Source organism: Bos javanicus, chromosome 3 (genome assembly GCF_032452875.1).
Source record: "Bos javanicus breed banteng chromosome 3, ARS-OSU_banteng_1.0, whole genome shotgun sequence".
In the NCBI taxonomy this organism is placed as follows: domain Eukaryota; kingdom Metazoa; phylum Chordata; class Mammalia; order Artiodactyla; family Bovidae; genus Bos; species Bos javanicus.
Genome location: NC_083870.1, coordinates 38,861,419 through 38,884,783, shown reverse-complemented (window position 1 = coordinate 38,884,783; position 23,365 = coordinate 38,861,419). Strand labels below are relative to the sequence as shown.

Below are 23,365 nucleotides of genomic sequence, written 5' to 3'. Positions count from 1 at the left end.
TGGTGTGGGCCAGGTTGCATTTTATTCTGGTCACTTAACTGGGGAAAAATAGGATTCCAGGTTCATTTAGGTTGCTGTCAGTGTTCATTTCCTCATGACTTTTTAACTGAGGTCCTCAAATTCTTATTGATTGTTGACTTGTGGGCTCCACCAGGTTTTGGAAGCTGCCCCCCATTCCCTGCCATAAGGATCTTCATGAATACTTTTACAAGATGGAAGCTTACTTCTTCAAGGCCAACAGAATACCTCTATCTCTATGTCTCTCTCTCCAGTGGCTAGGAGTCTTACATGAGAAATATAATCATGAGAGTAACATCCCATTATCTTTGTCAAGTTCTGTTGTTCAGAAGCAAGTCACAGATTCCACCTGTACTCCAGGGAGTATACTAAGTGTGACACATTGGGATGTCATCTATTATATATTTACCACAATATTTAATAAATTATTTATTGCAGGGTTTCTGCTCTTCATACTTTTAGACGTCAGCAACAATATTCATGGTCCTCTGGGGAATGCTGCATAATATTTCCATCTATTGATATTCAATATCCTTAATTTTTTGCATTTTCTGTTAAAAATGGTAATTTTTGTTTGAAAGCTCATGAGCTCGAAGATTTTTTTTGAAAGTTCATGTTATGTGAGATTATTTTTCTTCATTATATTTAATCTTCTTGCATGATATTTCATTTGACTCTTTGCAGGCATCAGTGTTGCAGATTCTTGGCATGGGTCTTATGTTAGGAAACTTAGTGTTTTGTACTACATGAGGAACAGTCTACCCACCAAGATTAACTTATCTGTGAGGTATAGGTGGCATAGTGCCCAGATTCTACAGTATTGTTGGGGCCTAGGGAAATGGTTTCATTTTAATATCTTTTAAAATAAAAATAAAAAAATAATAAATATATAGCAATGAGTCTTGTCTGGCTTATATTCACCTTCATACTAGCACAGTAATATAATTATATATATATATACACACACACATATATGTGTATATATATGTGTTTACTGAGAAAGGGGCCCACAAAGACAAATGACTAGAACTCATAACAGCCATGCAGTCATGATACTATCTCACTGGACATTTTAGCTATATGTAGTATTGGGTTATACTGTTCTCGTTTCCAGAAGGGAGAAAAATCACTATTTTCTGGTACCTGTAGATCTGTTGGGTTTAACTATTTTAGAATCTCGTTCATTTGCTCATTTACTTGCATAGATGAAACTGTAAGAAAAACAAGGAACTCCTTAAAATTTTTGGTATAAAAAAATGGACTACTTACAGACCTGTCCACAGAGTTAATGCATGACACTGTTATCTCTTAGTTGCTGATTTAACTAAGTCTGAAAGTCATCAGAAATTATCAGCTTTAGACTGATTAACATAAACTTGAACCAGAATCAATTAAAAAATAAAAGTAAACAATAGTTAAACATACCTAAATATTGGGGAAAATGAAACAGTAGGGTCTAAAATGCTGGCATGAGCCAGAATCATTGTTATAAAAGTGAAATCACTCAGTTGTGTCCGACTCTTTGCGACCCCATGGACTGTAGCCCACCAGGCTCCTTGGTCCATGGGATTTTCTAGGCATGAATACTGGAGTGGGTTGCCATTTCTTTCTCCAGGGGGTCTTCCCAACCCAGGGATCAAACCTGGGTCTCCTGCATTATAGGCAGATGCTTTACCATCTGAGCTACCAGGGAAGCCTCATGTATATTGTTATTATATTATATATCCCAGCAAGATGGTAGGAGGGGCAAAATTACATTAGAATCAAAACCCTTACCCGCCAGAGATGCTCAGAGAGCTCAAAATAACCTTGCGTGCACCAGGACCCAGAGAACCTACGGAGACTGAGCAAGAACTGTGTTTGATTGTCTCCTGTGAAGGTAAGGGTCAGCAGTGGCCTAAGGCAAGGCAGAGGTTCTGGATGCAACAGACCTGGGTATGGCATAAGCCCTTTTAAAGGAGGTCACCATTAACTCCTCCATAGAGCCGCTAGATCTTACACAGGACTGGGGAAACAGACTATTGGAAGGCACAAACAGAACCATGTGCTCACCAGGACCCAGGAGAAAGGAGCAGTGATCCCACAAGACTGACCCAGACTTGACCATGTGTGTCCATGTCTGGCGGATGTGTGGGTCGATGGTGGCCTGATGCAGGGTCAGGGGCACTGAGTGCTGCAGTATGTGGATGGGACCTTTTGAAGGAGGTCACCGTTATCTTCATAACCTCCACCATGTTTGGCCTCAGGTCAACAACAGGGAAGGAACATCCTCCTGACCATCAAAATAAAATTGGATTCAAGATATACTGAGCATGGCCGCACCCATCAGAACAAGACCCAGGTTCCCCCTTAGTCAGTCATTCCTATTAGGAAGCTTCCATAAACCTCTTATCCTTACCTATCAGAGGGCAGACAGAATGAAAACCACAGTCACAGAAAACTAACCAAACTGATCACATGGACCACCACAGCCTTATCTAACTCAATAAAACTATGAGCCATGCTGTGCAGGGTCACCTAAGACAAATGAATCATGGTGGAGAGTTCTGACAAAATGTGGTCCACTGGAGAAGGGAATGGCAAACCACTTCAATATTCTTGCCTTGAGAACCCCATGAATACCATAAAAATGCAAAAAGATAGGACTCTGAATGATGAACTCCACAGGTCAGTAGGTGCCCAATATGCTATGGAAGATCAGTGAAGAAATAACTCCAGAAAGAATGAAGAGATGGAGCCACTGCAAAAACAACACCCCATTGTGTATATGACTGGAGATGGAATTAAAGTCTGATGCTATAAAGAGCAGTATTGCATAGGAACCTGAAACATTAGGGCCATGAATCAAGGCAAATTGGAAGTGGTCAAACAGGAAATGGCAAGAGTGAACATCCACATTTTAGGAATCAGTGAACTAAAATGGACTGGAATGGGTGAATTTAACTCAGATGACCATTTATATCTACTACTGTGGGCAATAATTGCTTAGAAGAAATGGAGTAGCCATCGTAGTCAAAAAGAGAGTCCAAAATTCAGTATTTGGGTGCAATCTCAAAAGCGACAGAATGATTTCTGTTTGTTTCCAAGGCAAACCATTCAATATCATAGAAATCCAAGTCTGTGCTCAGAACAGAAATACTGAAGAAGCTGAATGGTTCTATGAAGACCTATAAGAGCTTATAGAACTAATGACCCAAAAGGTGTGCTTTTCATTATATGGGACTGGAAGGCAAAAGTAGGAAGTCAAGAAATAACTGAAGTAACAGGCAAATTTGGCCTTGGAGTACAAAACAAAGCAGGTGAAGGCTAACAGAGTTTTGCCAAGAGAACACACTGGTCATAGCAAACACCCTCTTCCAGCAACACATGGGAATACTCTACACATGGACATCACCAGATGGTCAGTACTGAATCAGATTGATTATATTCTTTGCAGGCAAAGATGGAGAAGCTCTATACAGTCAGCAAAAACAAGACTGGGAGCTGACTGTGGATCAGATCATGAACTCCTTATTGTCAAATTCAGACTTAATTGAAGAAAGTAAGGAAAACCACTAGACCATTCAGGTATAACATAAATCAAATCCCTTATGATTATACAGTGGAAGTGAGAAATAGATTCAAGGGATTATATCTGATAAACAAGAGTGTCTGAAGAACTGGATGGAGGTTTGTGACATTGAACAAGAGGCAGTGACCAAGACCATCCCCAACAAAAAGAAGTACAAAAACACAAAATTGTTCTCTTGAGGAGGCCTTACAGATAGCTGAGAAAAGAAGACAAGCTAAAGGCAAAGGAGAAAAGGAAAGATATACCCATTTGAATTCAGAGTTCCAAAGAATAGGAAGGAGAGATAAGAAAGCCTTCCTCAGTGATCAGTGCAAAGAAATAGAGGAAACAATAGAATGGGAAAGTCTAGAGATCTCTTCAAGAAAATAAGAGACACCAAGGGAACATTTCACACAAAGTTGGGCACAGTAAAGGACAGAAACTGTATGGACCTGACAGAAGCAGATTATATTAAGGAGAGGTGGCAAGAATACACAGAAGGACTGTACAAAAAAGATCTTCACGACCCAGATAACCATGATGGTGTGCTCACTCAGTTAGAGCCAGACATCCTGGAGTGAGAAGTCAAGTGGGCCTTAGGAAACATCACTATGAACAACGCTAGTGGAGGTGATGGAATTCCAAATCCTAAATGATGATTCTGTGAAAGTGCTGCATTCAATATGTAAGAAAATTTGGAAAACTCAGCAGTGGCCACAGAACTGCAAAAGGTCAGTTTTCATTCCAATCCCAAAGAAAGCAATGCCAAAAAGAATGTTTGAACTACTGCACAATTGCATTCATGTCACATGCTAGCAAAATAATGCTCAAAATTCTCCAAGCCAGGCTTCAACACTATGTGAACTGTGAACTTCCAGATGTTCAAGCTGGATTTAGAAAAGGCAGAGGAACCAGAGATCAAATTGCCAACATTCGTTGGATCTTCGAAAAAGTGAGAAAGTTCCAGAAAAACATCTACTTCTTTTTTATTGACTACACCAAAGCCTTTGACTCTGTGGATCACAACAAACTGTGGAAAATTGTTAAAGAGATGGGAATACCAGGACACCTGACCTGCCTCCTGAGAAATCTGTATGCAGATCAAAAAGCAACAGTTAGAACTGGACATGGAACAACAGATTGGTTCCAAATCGGGAAAGGAATACGTCAAGGCTGTATATTGTCACTCTGCCTTTTTAACTTATATGCAGAGTACATCATGAGAAATGCTGGACTGGATGAGGCACAGGCTGGAGTCAAGATTTTTGGGCAAAGTATTGATAAACTTACATATGCAGATAACAACTTCTTGGCAGAAAGCAAAGAAGAACTAAAGAGTCTTGTGATGAAAGTGAAAGATGAGAGTGAAAAAATTGGTTTAAACTCAACATTCAGAAAACTCATCATGGCATCTGGTCCCATCACTTCATGGCAAATAGATGGGGAAATAATAGAAACAGTTACAGACTAGTTTTATGAGCTCCACAATCACTGCAGATGGTGATTGCAGCCATTAAATTAAAAGACACTTGCTCCTTGGAAGAAAAGCTGTGACCAACCTAGACAACATACTAAAAAGCAGGGATATTACTTTGCCAACAAAGGTCCAGCTGGTCAAGGCTATGGTTTTTCCAGTAGTCATGTATGGATATGAGAGTTGGATTAGCAAGAAAGCTGAGTGCTGAAGAATTGATGCTTTAGAACTGTGGTGTTGGAAAAGACTCTTGAGAAACCATGGACATCAAGGAGATCCAACCAGTCCATCCTAAAGGAGATTAGTCCTGGGTGTTCATTCGAAGGACTGATGTTGAAACTGAAACTCCGATACATTAGCCACCAGATACGAAGAGCTCACTCATTTGAAAAGACCCTGATGCTGGGAAAGATTGAGGGCAGGAGGAGAAGGGGACGACAGAGGATGAGATGGCTGGATAGCATCACTGACTCAATGGACATGAGTTTGGGTAAACTCTGGGAGTTGGTGATAGATAGGGAGGCCTGGCTTGCTGCAGTCCATGGAGTCAAAAGAGTTGGACACAACTGAGTGACTGAATATGCTATATACAATGAGAGGAGGTACTGGGGTTTCATTAAGTTTCTTATGTTATTAATAGAAAATGTAGCATTTTAAAAACAGCCATGGCTTTAGAAAAATGACTGTTCTTACAAAGAGTTTTCCTTAGATTTCACATATTAATATTTAAAAACTTGTAACTAATTTATATTTTTAGTACTGTCCCTTTACAAATTTCTGAGAAAATTCTACATATGTTTGGGAGGGAATGTTAAATAATATTTATGCCACCTATTTAAGTAAGTAGACTGAAAAAATGATCACATAATAGGTTATTCGTAAGTTCATTTTAAGAAATTTAACATATAGAGATGCCTTAAAAAAAACTAGTACTAAAACTACCATATGACCCAGTAATCCCACTACTGGGCATAGACCCTTAGGAAACCATATTTGAAAAAGACACCTGCACCCCACTGTTCATCACTGCACTGTTTACAATAGCTGGGACATTGAAGCATCCTAGATGCCCATTGACAGATAAAGGGGTAAAGAAGTAGTGGTACATATATACAAAGGAATATTACTTGGCCGTAAAATGAATGTGTTTGACTCAGTTCTAGTATGGCAGATGAGTCTAGAGCCTATTATACAAAGTGAAGTAAGTCAGAAAGGGGAAAATATCATATATTAACACATATATATGCAATCTAGAAAGATGGTACTGATGAACCTCTGCAGAGCAGCAGTGGAGACACAGACATAGAGAATAGATTTGTGGACGGGGAAAAAGACAGTGGGGTGATTGAGAGAGTAGATTGAAATATATACACTGCCATATGTAAAATTAGATAGCCAATAGAAATTTACTGTATGATGCACGAAGCTCAAATTTGGTACTCTGTAATAACCTAGAGGGTAGGATGGGATGGGAAGTGGAAGGGGGGCATATGTATACCTGTGACTGATTCATGTTACTATACGGCAGAAGCCAACACAATGTAAAGCAATCATCCTCCAATTAAAAATAAATTAATTTTAAAAGTTAAAAAAGAAATTTACTAGATAATCTTTAAACTATATCTAATGATAATTATGTAACATTTTCTTGCTAGATTTATAGTTATTTAATTCACTTATATAGTTAAAAAGTGCTTATTCAATATATTTTGTGCTTACTCTCATCACTCAAACTCTGCCTGTAATTATAGATTGAGATGCAACCTGTATTTCATAATACTGATCTCCAATTTATAACAAATATTAGCCAGTCAGTTTCTTAATACCCAAGTCATCAGAAATTTCTGGCAGCTGTTTCTCAAAACTTTAAGAATATACCTAAGTGACCTTAGATTTTCTTTCTTTACTTGGATATCAGTTCAAAATGCCTGAGGCTGAAATAATATTTCTTGCCTGTAGCAACCCCATGCCACTTGCCCCAACTTGAACCATCCTTACTTTCTCTGTCTCCCAACTCTTCCATAGGTTACATCCTATTGTATTTGATTTTTTTAGATCAAATTTAAACTCCAGGTTAAGGTCATTCCTCACATTTTTACATTTATATTTCCTTTGCCTTTCTTCTTTTTAATATACAGAGGCTAATATTTCTTTTTGCAGTGACTTTTTCTTCTCTGCTTGTTCATCATTAATCCCTTTAAATAATGATGAATTATTTAATGACTTCTAAGGCTAACAAGTGTTACGGTTTCTTCATTATTCCCTACAAGACCATAAACCCCTCATTACTCTGTTGCCTTTAATTTTGTAGTCCCACTGAAACAAAGTCAATAATACATCCCCGGTAGATCAGACATCTTAACACTGTTTTATTTTGTCATCTGACTTAGTTACTAAGTTTTATATCATATAGGTGATTTATAAAGTGTCACCTATATTAAAATAACTTAGTGAAATAAATGTAACATACAATGAAAGCATCACATTAGTATTTTTGAATAATATAGATAATGGTCTCTATTGATGTATCTAGAAAGGCCCCTCATTATTGGGGTGGTTAGAGGAATTGTGTCATTTATGTAACAGAATTCTAATGTACAGAGGGACTAATTGAAAAATAATGATATTGTTGAGTTTATTACGAGGGAGTAGATATGTGTATGAATATGGCTGACTCATGTTGTTGTACAACAGAAACTAACACAACATTGTAAAGCAGTTATATTTCAACAGAAAAAAGGCTGATATCAAAATGAGTATAATAAATGTAGATCTGTACACACTAGTTCTCATTTACTTTTGAGGATGTGCCATCTTTTTTCAAGACTAGTAAGAAACACATTACTGCATAAACTAGTAAGAAACACATTCCTGTATTTTACTGTACAGAATTGGTGGTGTCTTGTCTAAATATACTCCTCTAAATACAAAGCATTTCTAAATATAAATCTAAATAAAAAGCATGTCTAAGTTGAAATCATTTCCTGTGCTTTTGGTTAATAACTCTTTTAAAGGTCATTTTATTCTTTGCCAAAACTAATTATAAGAGATAGCAATAAATCTATTTCGAATTGTACATATGAGAATTATATGTTTGGTTCATTATCCAAAATACAGTGTCCTAAAAATTCAAGTCAGCTTATATTAATATTCTTATAGATTCTTCCACCTCACTGGTGTTTTCTCAATGAACGTTTTAAACAAATTATAAAAAATTGCCTGAGAATGACTGCTAGATTTGCCTGTGTCCTTCATGCAAGCAGTCTTGAAAACACTTTAAAAAATGGAGCATCTACTATTGCAAGGATACGTCTTACATGCTGAGAAAGACCGTATCTCTTATATAGACCAATTTAATAAATAATCAAGGAAATATAAGTCTAAAAGAAGAATGACTCTTATGTGTGTGTGTGTGTTTAAGTCCAACCTAAAAATTATAATAAAGTTAAGATTTAATCCTTGGAAGCAGTGGGAAAGGATAAAGGCAATTGCTTCAATTTGGGGCTGGTTGTCCAGAGGTTTCTATAAACAAGGAAAGATCCAAAAGGAAACTTTTCTTTCATTAATTTATTTATTTAATCTATGTTTATTGAGAATCTACTGGGTACTGAACACAATTCGAGGTACCTGGTAAATAGCAATGATACAAAATAATTAATATTTATTGTAGTTATATAGTTCATTATTGTAGTCATGGAAACTATTCTAGCAATGATAGACTAGTGCAATGAGTAATTAAATTATACACTATGCTAAAACAATAAATGGTATTTAAAAAAAAAGTAAAGCGGGTTATACAGTAAGGTACACTAGGGGTAAAGGTAGTTATTTTTAGCTCTAAAAAAATTGATTTTTTGCTCAGGATCTCCAGACCTAAATTCCTGCCACAGTTCATTTTTCAGTGTATTGATAATTTTAATTTTACTCCCCAAAAATTGCAGTTGTCTTCAATATTGAATTTAATGATAAATAAATTGTTGTTTATGTGTGTGGTTTGATCAGAGTAATTTGTGGTAAATGAAGGGTATTCTCAAATTTTTTGGCTTAAATAAGTGAGAAGGCAGGTTATATTAGGCAGCATGCAAATGTAGCCAGATAAGAATGTATGATAATGTGCTTCTCTGGAAATTATAGAACTAACATTCAAAGAGAGTAGCTTAGACTGAGTGGTGATCCTCTTTATTTAGGGTTGACATTTAGGATAATTTTAATGGAAGAATAGGATTTGGCCTATGGAATATAGTAACTATCACTTTTGTCTCAAAGCCAAATAACACCCCTAAATTGAAGGGAGCACCCCTCAGGGGGGTGCCGTGCCACCTTTTCTTGAGGTGGAACTGGGAGAGGCTGAAGGCAGCCTCAGAAAAGATCACAAAGTCATTAACATCAAAGTTACTTTAACAAGTAGAATAATTTTTTGAAATAAAAAGATACTGGATTGTATTCTTTCATGGAAGACACAGTCACCATTTTGAGAAGGAAATGGCAACCCACTCCAGTATTCTTGCCTGGAGAATCACATGGATGGAGGAGCCTGGTGGGAGACACCCCATGGGATCTCAGAGAATCGGACGTAACTGAACGATTAACACACAGTGAACCACCACAATCATTTTGAGGGGTTTTAGGAATATAGGAATACGTGATTTTCTAGACTTCAGTAAGAGTAATAGCAGGCATCAACGTTTCTTTCCAGCAGTGGCAGAGAAAGATTTCTCCTTCACCTCCGCCACTCTCTAACTTCCACTAAGGAAATGCCACAATTGTCAGAATTAACAAAAACAATTTGGAACAGAGAACAAAGGAACTTGCCTTATGTGGTTGATTATTGATTATAGGAGAGTAAATAAGTAGAAATCTAGAAAAAAAGATGTTATAAATTAAGCTTTTAGGAAGATAAGGGGAAATGAAGGTTGAATATTAACAACACTTTGTCAATAAATTCTATGCTTGTAAATGTGAAGGTAGTATAAGAAGTTTATAATTAATGTTATATAGAATGAATTGGGGAGAAGGCAATGGTAACCCCCTCCAGTACTCTTGCTTGGAAAATCCCATGGATGGAGGAGCCTAGTAGGCTACAGTCCATGGGGTCGCTAGGAGTTGGACATGACTGAGTGACTTCACTTTCACTTTCATACATTGGAGAAGGAAATGGCAACCCACTCCAGTATTCTTGCCTGGAGAATCCCAGGGACTGGGGAGCCTGGTGGGTTGCCGTCTATGGGGTCGCACAGAGTCCGATACGACTGAAGCGACTTAGCAGCAGCAGCAGAATGAATTGGAATTCTTAATTAAGATGGTAAAAGAATAAAATTTAGTCTTGTTCATATAGAAAAAAGCAGAATACTGGAATTGGTAGCCCTTCCCTTCTCCAGGGGATCTTCCCTACACAGGGATTGAATCCAGGTCTCCCATATTATGGGCAGATTCTTTACCAGCTGAGCTACAAGGGAAGCCCAGAGAAAAATAGAATGAAGATAAACGTGAAATGATCATAATTGTACATGCAAAGATCAAAATATAAATTTATTTATTTTTTATTTTTATTTTATTTTTTAACTTTACAATATTGTATTGGTTTTGCCATATATCAACATGAATCTGCCACAGGTATACACGTGTTCCCCATCCTGAACCCTCCTCCCTCCCCGTACCATCCCTCTGCGTCATCCCAGTGCACCAGCCCCAAGCACCCAGTATCGTGCATTGAACCTGGACTGGCAACTCGTTTCATATATGATATTATACATGTTTCAATGCCATTCTCCCAAATCATCCCAGCCTCTCCCTCTCCCACAGAGTCCAAAAGACTGTTCTATACATCAGTGTCTCTTTTGCTGTCTCATATACAGGGTTATTGTTACCATCTTTCTAAATTCCATATATATGCGTTAGTATACTGTATTTATGTTTTTCCTTCTGGCTTACTTCACTCTGTATAATAGGCTCCAGTTTCATCCACCTCATTAGAACTGATTCAAATGTATTCTTTTTAATGGCTGAGTAATACTCCATTGTGTATATGTACCACTGCTTTCTTATCCATTCATCTGCTGATGGACATCTAGGTTGCTTCCATGTCCTGGCTATTATAAACAGTGCTGCGATGAACATTGGGGTACACGTGTCTCTTTCCCTTCTGGTTTCCTCAGTGTGTATGCCCAGCAGTGGGATTGCTGGATCATAAGGCAGTTCTATTTCCAGTTTTTTAAGGAATCTCCACACTGTTCTCCATAGTGGCTGTACTAGTTTGCATTCCCACCAACAGTGTAAGAGGGTTCCCTTTTCTCCACACCCTCTCCAGCATTTATTATTTGTAGACTTTTGGATCGCAGCCATTCTGACTGGTGTGAAATGGTATCTCATAGTGGTTTTGATTTGCATTTCTCTGATAATGAGTGATGTTGAGCATCTTTTCATGTGTTTGTTAGCCATCTGTATGTCTTCTTTGGAGAAATGTCTATTTAGTTCTTTGGCCCATTTTTTGATTGGGTCATTTATTTTTCTGGAGTTGAGCTGTAGGAGTTGCTTGTATATTTTTGAGATTAGTTGTTTGTCAGTTGCTTCATTTGCTATTATTTTCTCCCATTCTGAAGGCTGTCTTTTCACCTTGCTAATAGTTTCCTTTGATGTGCAGAAGCTTTTAAGTTTAATTAGGCTTTCTTATCCATTCATCGTCCCTGGGATTCTCCAGGCAAGAATACTGGAGTGGGTTGCCATTTCCTTCTCCAATGCATGAAAGTGAAAGTGAAGTCGATCAGTCATGTCCAACTCCTAGCGACCCCATGGACTGTAGCCTACCAGGCTCCTCTGTCCATGGGATTTTCCAGGCAAGAGTACTGGAGGGGGTTGCCATTGCCTTCTCCCCAATCCATTCTATATAGCATCTAGGTTGCTTCCATGTCTTGGCTAAATTTTATTAAATTTTCCGAATGCTGTTAAAAATGATGATGTTACCAGCTAAACCTGTCCTGATTCATTTGCTTTCATTAAAGTCGCATTGAGGAATAGCATGAGTGTCTAATGTACTTTGCTGTTGACAGTGATTACTCAAGTTTCTGTGAGATATCAAAGGAAACATAAAGTAGAACAGAGGAGAGATTCACAAAACTTTGAGTTGGAAGATTTGGGTTTAATCAAAACACTGTAACTTATTAAATGTGCAACTCAATCCTGTCACTTAAATTCTAGGCAATGGTTTTCTTGTCTACAAAATGAATATTACAGAAATTACTCTGAATCTCAGAATGTTAAAATTATATAAAAATGAGATTATGTGAGTGCAAGTTATGTGCAAACTTTAAAAAGCTTTAAGATGATATTGTGATATTTATGATAGACTAAACTTACTGAAAAATTGGTATGGTTAAATAGTTTGTTTGTGCAGTATCAGAAAAGAACTATTATACAATTCAAATAAATACAATTTAATCTCACATGCTTCTTATTGTGGTTCTGATACCCAGAGTGGGAATTACAGAACTTAACATTTAATGCACTAGTTCTAAATACCTCTCTTGTAAACTATTTGAATTGGAATGTTCCATGTTTATAACACTTACGTGATTTTCTTGCCAAACAGGTGGAAAATAAGGGATAAATCATATCAACTTGAGAATATAATCTAACATTTTAATTTGACCATAATTATTTTATTAACAATAAATGGAGAATATAAGTCATAGCTAAATTTCAGCATTTTTAGTTTAATTCCCCATGTGAATTTTAATTAAAACATGATTGTATTTAATATTTTTTAATGGCATAACAATATGCCAGCAAATTTGGAAGATTCAGCAGTAGACACAGGACTGGAAAAAAGTCAGTTTTCATTCCAGTCCCAAAAAAGGCAATGCCAAAAAGAATGCTCAAACTGCCACATAATTGCACTTATCTCACATGCTAGCAAAGTAGTGCTCAAAATTCTCCAAGCCAGGCTTCAGCAGTACGTGAACCATGAACTTCCAGATGTTCAAGCTGGATTTAAAAAAGGCAGAGGAACCGGAGATCCAATTGCCAACATCTGTTGGATCATCAAAAAAGCGAGAGAGTTCCAGAAAAACATCTATTTCTGCTTCATTGACTATTACAAAGACTTTGACTGTGTGGATCAAAACAAACTGTGGGAAATTGTTAAAGAGATTGGAATACCAGACCACCTGGACCTGCCTCCTGAGAAACTATATGCAGATCAAGAAGCAACAGTTAGAACTAGACATGGAACAACAGACTGGTTCTAAACCGGGAAAGGAGTATGTCAGGGTGTATATTGTCACCCTGCTTATTTAACTTATATGCAGAGTACATCATGAGAAATGCTGAACTGGATGAAGCTGGAGTCAAGATTCCTGGAAAAAATGTCAGTAACCTCAGATATCGGAGAAGGCAATGGCACCCCACTCCAGACTATTGGCTGGAAAAATCCCATGTACAGAGGAGCCTGGACGGCTGCGGTCCATGAGGTCGCTAAGAGTCGGGCAGGACAGAGCGACTTCACTTTCACTTTTCACTTTCATGCATTGGAGAAGGAAATGGCAACCCACTCCAGTGTTCTTGCCTGGAGAATCCCAGGGACAGGGGAGCCTGGTGGGCTGCCGTCTATGGGGTCGCACAGAGTTGGGCACAACTGACGAGACTTAGCAGCAACCTCAGATGTGCAGATGACACCATCCTTATGACAGAAAGTGAAGAGGAACTAAAGAGCCTCTTGATGAAAGAGAGTGAAAAAGTTGATGTAAAACTCAATGTTCAGAAGACTAAGATCATGGCATCTGGTCCCATCACTTCATGACATTAGATGGGGAAACAGTGGAAACAGTGGCAGACTATTTTTTGGGCTCCAAAATCACTTCAGATAGTGACTGCAGGCATGAAATTAAAAGACGCTTGCTCCTTGGAAGAAAAGTTATGATCAACCTGGACAGTATATTAAAAAGCAGAGACATTACTTTGCCTACAAAGGTCTGTCTAGTCAAGGCTATGGTTTTTCCAGTAGTCATGTATGGATGTGAGAGTTGGACTATAAAGAAAGCTGAGCACCTAAGAATAATGTTTTGAACTGTGGTGTTGGAGAAGCCTCTTGAGAGTTTTGGACTGCAAGGAGATCCAGCCAGTCTACCCTAATGCAATCAGTCCTGAATGTCCATTGGAAAGACTGATTCTGAAGCTGATACTCCAATACTTTGGCTACCTGATGTGAAGAACCGACTCATTGGAAAGACCCTGATGCTGGGAAAGATTGAAGGCGGGAAGAGAAGGGGACAACAGAGGATGAGATGATTGGATGGCATTACTAACTCAGTGGACATGAGTTTGAGTAAACTCCGGAAGTTGGTGATGGACAGAGAGACCTGGCGTGCCACAGTTTTTGGGGTTGCAGAGAGTTGAACACAATTGCGTAACTGAACTGAATGACATAACATTACAAGGTTTAGAAATTGTATTATGTGGTTAATTAAGTAGAAGTGTTGCTTTCCCTCCTATTTATTTTCTTTAGTGTTTTTTTTTCAGATTTTAAGTTTTTTTTCAGTTTTAGATTTGCAGAAAAAGGATGGATATATTTTGAGAACTCCCATATACCTCACATCATTTATAGTATTATCAGTAATATTAATCAGCACACTATATGAATATGGTACATTTGTCACAAAGAACCTAGATTAATACATAATTACCAGTAAATTCAGATTTTCATTTTCTTGGTCTTTTTTGTGTTCCAGGATTCAGTCTAGGATTCTACATGACATTTAGTTGTAAAGTTTCCTTAGGCTTTCTTGTCTGTGACAGTTTTTCTGACTTCCTGTTTTTAAAGATTACCTTGAGAGTAAGCATCACTGTCAAGATATTTTGTTGGATGCCTCTCTATTGGAATTTGTCCAATCTTTTACTCTCTAATGATTAAACTGAGTTTATAGTTTTGGGGGATAAAAACCATAGAGTTAAGTAAAAATGCCTTTATCTCATATTAAGGGTATATCACTTAGATGCTCTAAAGAATAATAGTGCATAGGAACCTGGGATTGTAGGTCCATGAATCAAGGTAAATAGGACATGGTGAAACAGGAGATGGCCAGAGTGAACATCAGCATTTTAGCAGTGAACTAAAATGGACAGGAATGGGCAAGTTTAATTCAGATAATCATTGTTTCTGCTACCATGGACAAGAGTCCCTAGAAGAAATGGAGTAGTCCTCATAGTCAACAAGAGAGTCCGAAATGGCTGTACTCGGGTGCAATCTCAAAAATGACAGAATTAACTCAGTTCATTTTGAAGGCAAAGCATTCAACAGCACAGTAATCCAAGACTATGCCCCAATGAAGCTGAAGTTAAATGCTTCTGTGAAGACCTGCAAGACCTTCTAGAACTGTTATTAATTTAAGATATTCTTTTCATCATAGGGAAATGGAATGCAAAGGTATGAAGTCAGGAGATACCTGGAGTAACAGGCAAGTTTGGCCTGGGAGTATGTAATGATGCAGGGCAAAGACTAACAGAGTTTTGCCAAGAGAATGAACGGATCATAGCAAACACCCTCTTCAACAATATTAGAGACGACTCTACAACATGGACATCAGCAGATGGTCAACATCAAAATCAGATTGATTATATTTGCAGCTGAAGATGTACAAGCTCTGTAAAGTCATCAAAACAAAACAAAAAAGCCCCCAAAAGACCTGGAGCTGACTGTGGCTCAGATCATCAGCTCTCTATTGCAAAATCCAGGCTTAAATTGAAGAAAGTAGGGAAAACCACTAGGCCTTTCAGGTATAGCCTGAATTAAATCCCTTATGATTATACAGTGGAGGTGATGAATAGATTCAAATGATTAGATCTGATAGAGTGCCTGAAGAACTGTGGATAGAGATTTGTAGCATTGTACAGGTAGTGGTGATGGAAACCATCCCAAAGAAGAAGAAAAGCAAGAAGGCAAAGTGATTGTCTGAGGAGGCCTTGCAGATAGCTGAGAAAATTAGATGGGGCAAAAGATAAAGGGAAAGATACACCCAAATGAATGCAGAGCTTCAGAGAATAGCAAGGAGAGATAAGAAAGCTGTCTTAAGTGATCAATGCAAAGAAATAGAGGAAAACAATAGAAAGGAGAAGACTAGAGATCTCTTCAAGAAAATTGTAGATACCAAGGGAACATTTCCTGTAAATATGGGCACAAAATAGGACAGAAACAGCAAGGACCTAACAGAAGAGGAAGGGATTAAGAAGACGTGACAAAAATACAGAGAAGTAATGTACAAAGAAAGACCTTATTGACATGATAATGATAATGATTAGGTCACTAACCTAGAGCCAGACATCCTGGTATGTGAAGTCAAGTGGACCTTAGGATGTATTAATAAATAAAATAAAAGTATAGGTCAGTCGTGTCCGACTCTTTGCGACCCTGTGGACTGTAGCCTACCAGGCTCCTCCCCCCATGGGATTCTCTAGGTAAGAATACTGGAGTGGGTTGCTATTCCTTTCTCCAGGGGATCTTCCCGACCCAGGGATCAAACTCGGGTCTCCCACATTGCAGGCAGACGCTTTAACCTCTGAGCCAGCAGGGAAGCCCCATCCAAAGCTAGTGTAGGTGATGGAATTCCAGCTGAGCTATTTAAAATCCTAAAAGATGATGTTGTTAAAGTGTTGTGCGTTAGCTTCCTTTGTGGCTCAGCTAGTAAAGATTTTGCCTGCAGTGCGGGAGACCTGGGTTTGATCCCTGGGTTGGGACAGTCCCCTGCAGAAGGGAAAAGCTACCCACTCCAGTATTCTGGCTTGGAGAATTCCATGGATGACTGAGTGACTTTCACTATCAATATGTCAGCAAAGTTGGAAAACTCATCAGTGACCACAGGACTGGAAATGGTCCAATCCCAAAGAAGTACAGTGCCAAAGAATGATCAAACTGCAGCACAATTGCCCTCATTTCACATGCTAGCACAGTAATGCTCAAAATCTTTCAAGCTGGGCTTCAGCAGTATGTAAACAAAGAATTTTCAGATGTACAAGCTGATATTTAGAAAAGGCAGGGTAACCAGAGATCAAATTGCCAACCTTCACTGAATCATAGAGAAAAAAGGGAGTTCCAGTAAAACATCTACTTCTGCTTTATTGACTACACTAAGGCGTTTGACTGTGTGGAGCACAACAAACTGTAGAGAATTATTCAAGGGATGGGAATGGCAGACCACCTTACCTATCTCCTGAGAAACCTGTATGCAGGACAAGAAGCAGCATTTGAAACCAGACTTGAAACAACAGATTGGTTAAAAATTGGAAAAGGAGTACATGAAGGCTGTATATTGTCACCCTGCTTATTTAATTTATATGCAGAGAACATCATGGGAAATGCCAGGCTGGATGAATCAAAAGCTGGATCAAGATTGCCTGGAGAAATATCAATAACCTCAAATATGCAGGTGATGTCATTCTAACGGCAGAAATCAAAGAGGAACTAAAGAGCATCTTGATGAAGTTGAAAGAGGAGAGTGTAAAAGCTGGCTTAAAGTTCAACATTTAAAAAACTATGATCAAGACATCCAGTCCTATAACTTCATAGCAAATAGGTGGGGAAAAATTGGAAATAGTGACAGAGTTTATTTTCTTGTGCTCCAGAATCACTGTGGTTGGTGACTGCATCCATGTAATTAAAAGACACTTGCTCTTTGGAAGAAAAACTATGACGACCTAGAAATATAATTTCTTCTTTATCAGGTTATATTTTCTCCCTTTACATAATGTACTGGTTGAAAATACACCACAGTGCATACCTCACACTTAACAAGTGTGGAGTTATGCTCCACTTCTTGTGGGTGGAGCATCTATATAAATGTTGGATTCTTTTATATGAAAGATTTGTCTCTTCTCCTGTATTTATTCAATAATTTATAAATAAAGACAGACTTGTGGGTATATTTTAAGCTTTGTGTTATTGTCCAGTACTATTTTATATTTTTGTGTTCAAATTATTTTAGCTTGGCCACTGGAAGCCCTTTCAGTTGGCTTTTGGGTATTTTCCTTCGTTGGTGTGTGTGTTTAAGTATTTCCTTTCTTTCTTGTGCTGTAAGACAGTCTAGGCTAATCATGTATTTCGTGCTTAAATCTGGAATTAGCCAGGTCTGTAAGGAGCTTTGGTTCTTCTCTTTGGAAAATGATGTTAGAAACTGGGATTTGGGTCCAGGTGTGCTTGTGTAATGTGAATATATGACATTAACCTTTTGTCAAAACACACAGACCCTTTTAGCATTAAATCAGTCAAATGTCTGCCAAAAAATCATTTAGGAGTCAAGGAATACCACAATAAAATCTAGAATTTGATGTAATCATCTAACATTCTGCATAAAAAAAAAATTGAATATGAGGGTTGTATAATTGTTTGCTTTCCTTATCTTCTTTTCAGCCCCTAACAACCAGCATCTGCTGGGTTGCTTTTTCTATGAATTACTTTAAATATTTTTCTTTGTTTTGTTTGTTACTTCTCTTTTTCTTTGGAAGTAAAATGAAATAGAATACAACATAGAACATCTGTTTTCATTGGTTTGTTAACATTAACAATAGTTCCTTGCATTTATTAAGGAATATACATTCCTATATATTCCCTACAGTTAGAGTCATTCAAACAGTAGGAAATTTTAGTGTTGATAAAATTACTGACCATAGAAATATTAAAATTATATCTCCTGTAGTAATAACCAGTACACAAGTTGTATATTAATTAGGAAATCAATAGACTTGTCAATAAAAAGGCAGCCTTTGATAGGATGATATTGTTGGAAGACCAAGTAGCTGAGAGGCCAGAAGTTACTAACTCATCAAGTGACTTATTTGATTTTAGGCTACACTCAAATTTCTTCTTCTTAGGCTCCACAATCACTGCAGATGGTGACTGCAGCCATGAAATCAGAAGACAATTGCTTCTTGGCAGGAAAGTGATGACAAACCTAGACAGTATGTTCAAAAGCAGAGATATTACTCTGCCCACAAAGGTCCGTATTGTCAAGGCTACAGTCTTCCCAGTAGTCATTTATGGTTGTGAGAGCTGGACCATAAAGAAAGCAGAATGCCAAAAAAATGATACTTTCAAAATGTGGTGCTGGAGAAGACTCCTGAAAGTCCCTTGGACAGCAAGGAGATCAAACCAGTTAATCTTAAGGGAGATCAACTCTGATACAACAGCACTCTCAAATTATATATGAGGAGATAACAGGTAGAACTAAAATGTCGGATGCTGCATATTATCCATTCATGTAACATGTTTTATAAGAGCAAAGGCTGTGATGTAGTTTAGTCACTAAGTCATGTCCAACTCTTGGGATCCCAAGGACTATAGCCTGCTAGGCTCCTCTGTCCTTGGGATTTTCCAGGCAAGAATGCTGAAGTGGTTTGCCATTTCCTTCTCCAGGGAATCTTCCCAACCCAGGGATACAACCCAGGTCTCCTGCAAGGCAGGCAGATTCTTTACCGACTGAGTAACCTTACTTGTTTAATTTCTAAAACACTTACTTTGTATTTCCTATCATAACTCTATAAATTATTCCAAACTGGCAGAATATTTATGAAAAACTTCCCAATTTTATCCTTTCCCATAAATCCTGTTCATTATTATTTTAAACTACTCTTTTTAGCAATATATGTTGGAGAATCTGTGTACTGAATTTAAACCAAAGTATTCTAGGAATATAGTTTGATTATGTGAATATTTCAGGCCAACTACAATTCAAAAATAATAAAAGAAAAATTACCACAACAAAAGTAGCTCAAATTTTCCTTCTAAATTATTTTAGTCCAGAGGCAGTGTCATTTACTTATTTTTAACGATATAAAGAAGAGCCTTGATTTTTTTCATTTGTTTGCATTTTGTTGTTTGGAACTGTTTTACCTTGTTTAATTTGTAAGTCAGTTAACATTTTAATGAATCATAATGGTCCAAATTGTAATAGGATAGTTCTTCAAAATGATACTTCTTCCGTAAGTTGTTCTATCAGGATTCACAGAAAGGGAAATAATGAACAATAACAACAACAACAAAAGTAGTGTCAAAGTTGAGAGATCCTTCAGATTTTCCTAGAAACACCTAAATTGTATAATTGAAAGCATTATTGATTTTGTTGTATATATAATGGCATATTTTATATATAATATATAGTATAACATGTTATAGTATGTATAGCAAATGTTATATTATTTTGCTATAATTAATGTCAAAAAAGTGTTTAAAATTTGAATTTCTAACAAATGTTTAAAAGATAGCCATAAGCTAAGTTTTTCTAAAAACCTCCTTTTAAGAATATAGTGTTGCCATTTCTTCTGCCCTCTGTAACACTATGTAGGTAATGACTAGTTGAAAACAGTATAAACTATACTGTTTCTTTTAAATAATAGTAAATCTTCTAAAAATTGAAATGAAATAATGCTTTTAAATTATTTGTATCCCATTTGTAAAGATAGAACACAATATAGAGCAAAAAAATCAAAATTTATATCATGCCAAACATAAAGATTCTAAAAGAATTTTGCTGAAGTACAGAAGCAATTCATTTGTTGACGGAAGTCATAATTTATTTTAAATTAAGGAAAAAATTTAAAAGTTATACACCCAGAGTTAAATACCACAGAGAGGCCAGAGTCATAGTTTTACAAAAACTACCTTAAGTAAGAAAACAGAAGAAAATGAAAGACATTAGCACTGAAACTAGCATTACTATTGTTGTTGAAAGTTGTTATTATTACTTTTTGTTAAAATGAAATTGGTAAGGCAATTATAACTTTATTAAGGGGATCATTTCAATGTTCAGTATAATTTCTTGTGATTATGCCTCTTTGTTCTCATTCCAAACAAATGTCTCATAGTTTAAATATCACATATTACAGATGATTCAAATTAAAAACGGAAGCACTTTTACCATAGTCAATTCATGTTAATTTAAAATACTTCCTATAGCTTTTGGAATGTGCATTTACTTTTTTGTAATATGTAATGTGATAAGCATTCTCCTAAAAAACTTTGTATATCCTCAATTCTGTTAGAAATTTCTAAGTGTATTCTGAAAAAAAGTTAATGCATAGGAATGCCATTAACATTTACCTTCTAAATGATTTATTTAAATTCTGAATAGTTACATGTAATTGAAAATAGTGTATTCTTAATTTTCAATACTATAATTTACTTTCTTTTTACTTTAAGTTAGACTTTTGAAAGATTTTGATGATCTTTTACTAAAAAAATAATGGATGAACAGTGATATTTGAACATATTTTTAAACATAAAGATTAAAAGAATAATGTTTTAATAAGTATGGCAAAAGTAATACATGCTATGTGTTTGAAGATAGGTAACTTAATGAGAGAAAATATTTCTCAGTAAAGAAGTTGAAGTACGAATTATGGTGAAATCATTTAAATTAAATTGTAAATGAGTTTTAATTTACCTTAATGGTATAAAGACATAACTGGGAAGTTAAATCTATAGAGAAAATATATGGAAAGCCACATATTAACTATTTGAGCGATATTTTTGGTTTATATTATTGAGTATACTGTTTTCTGTGATTAACATAGCTAATCAAAACTGACAATAATTGGGTTTTTATAAATATATATTCTGCAAATATTGGTCCATGATTTCAGCTATACAAAAACTGTCATTAAATCATATAGTGACAGCAAAGTTAAAATAATTTACAATGCTAATTTTCTTTGCCAGAGATTTTAACAGTTTAATTATTTTCTTGTTGGATAATCTTTAATTCTAACACTGTATTCCTTCAAGCAGTTCTAATTATATGGAATTTGAAGCTGATTTCCTACATTGATTAATATCACAAGCAATCAAATTTAAGTGTTAGAAGACTCTGAGTCTCTGAGTATTTAAACTGTGTATTTTAGTACAGACTTATTTAGAAACCAGTGATAAAATTAATGTTTCTGTTTAGAATAACAGCAAATTATCCAAATATTACAATTTCTAATTATTTATTTTATTAAATGCATTTGCTTTAAAGCATTTTGAATTTGAAAATTATTTTTTAAAATATCAGATCAGATCAGATCAGTTGCTCAGTAGTGTCCGACTGTTTGCGACCCCATGAATCACAGCACGCCAGGCCTCCCTGTCCATCACCAACTCCCGGAGTTCACTGAGACTCAAGTCCATCGAGTCAGTGATGCCATCCAGCCATCTCATCCTCTGCCGTCCCCTTCTCCTCTTGCCCCCAATCCCTCCCAGCATCAGAGTCTTTTCCAGTGAGTCAACTCTTTGCATGAGGTGGCCAAGTACTGGAGGTTCAGCTTTAGCATCATTCCTTCCAAAGAAATCCCAGGGCTGATCTCCTTCAGAATGGACTGGTTGGATCTCCTTGCAGTCCAAGCGACTCCCAAGAGTCTTCTCCAACACCACAGTTCAAAAGCATCAATTCTTTGGCGCTCAGCCTTCTTCACAGTCCAACTCTCACATCCATACATGACCACAGGGAAAACCATAGCCTTGACTAGACAAACCTTTGTTGGCAAAGTAATGTCTCTGCTTTTGAATATGCTATCTAGATTGGTCATAACTTTCCTTCGAAGCAGTAAGCGTCTTTTAATTTCATGGCTATAGTCACCATCTGCAGTGATTTTGGAGCCCAGAAAAATGAAGTCTGACACTGTTTCCACTGTTTCCCCATCTATTTCCCATGAAGTGATGGGACCAGATGCCATGATCTTCGTTTGCTGAATGTTGAGATTTAAGCCAACCTTTTCACCTCCACTTTCACTTTCATCAAGAGGGTGGTAAGGGTGGTGTCATCTGCATATCTGAGGTTATTGATATTTCTCCCGGCAATCTTGATTCCAGCTTGTGTTTCTTCCCGTCCAGCGTTTCTCATGATGTACTACTCTGCATATAAGTTAAATAGACAGGGTGACAATATATAGCCTTGACGAACTCCTTTTCCTATTTGGAACCAGTCTGTTGTTCCATGTCCAGTTCTAACTGTTGCTTCATGACCTGCATACAAATTTCTCAAGACGCACACAAGAGAAGACTCTATACATGGACATCACCAGATGGTCAGCACCGAAATCAGATTGATTATATTCTTTGCAGCCAAAGATGGAGAAGCTCTATACAGTCAGCAAAAACAAGACCAGGAGATGACTGTGGCTCAGATCATGAACTCTTTATTGCCAAATTCAGACTTAAATTGAAGAAAGTAGGGAAAACCACTAGAACATTGAGGTATGACCTAAATCAAATCCCTTATGATTATACAGTGGAAGTGAGAAATACATTTAAGGGCCTAGATCTGATAGATAGAGTGCCTGATGAACTATGGAATGAGGTTCGTGAC

At 36.9% G+C, this 23,365-nt stretch overlaps 1 non-coding gene and 1 pseudogene across 1 annotated transcript; both read right to left on the bottom strand.

Moving 5' to 3' along the window:
• Positions 1 to 23,365, bottom strand: part of LOC133245176 (large ribosomal subunit protein uL1-like) — a 48,974-nt pseudogene that overhangs the window by 5,485 nt on the left and 20,124 nt on the right.
• TRNAY-AUA (transfer RNA tyrosine (anticodon AUA)) lies at positions 1,640 to 1,711 on the bottom strand. The gene has a single exon. It is a non-coding gene; the product is annotated as a tRNA-Tyr (tRNA).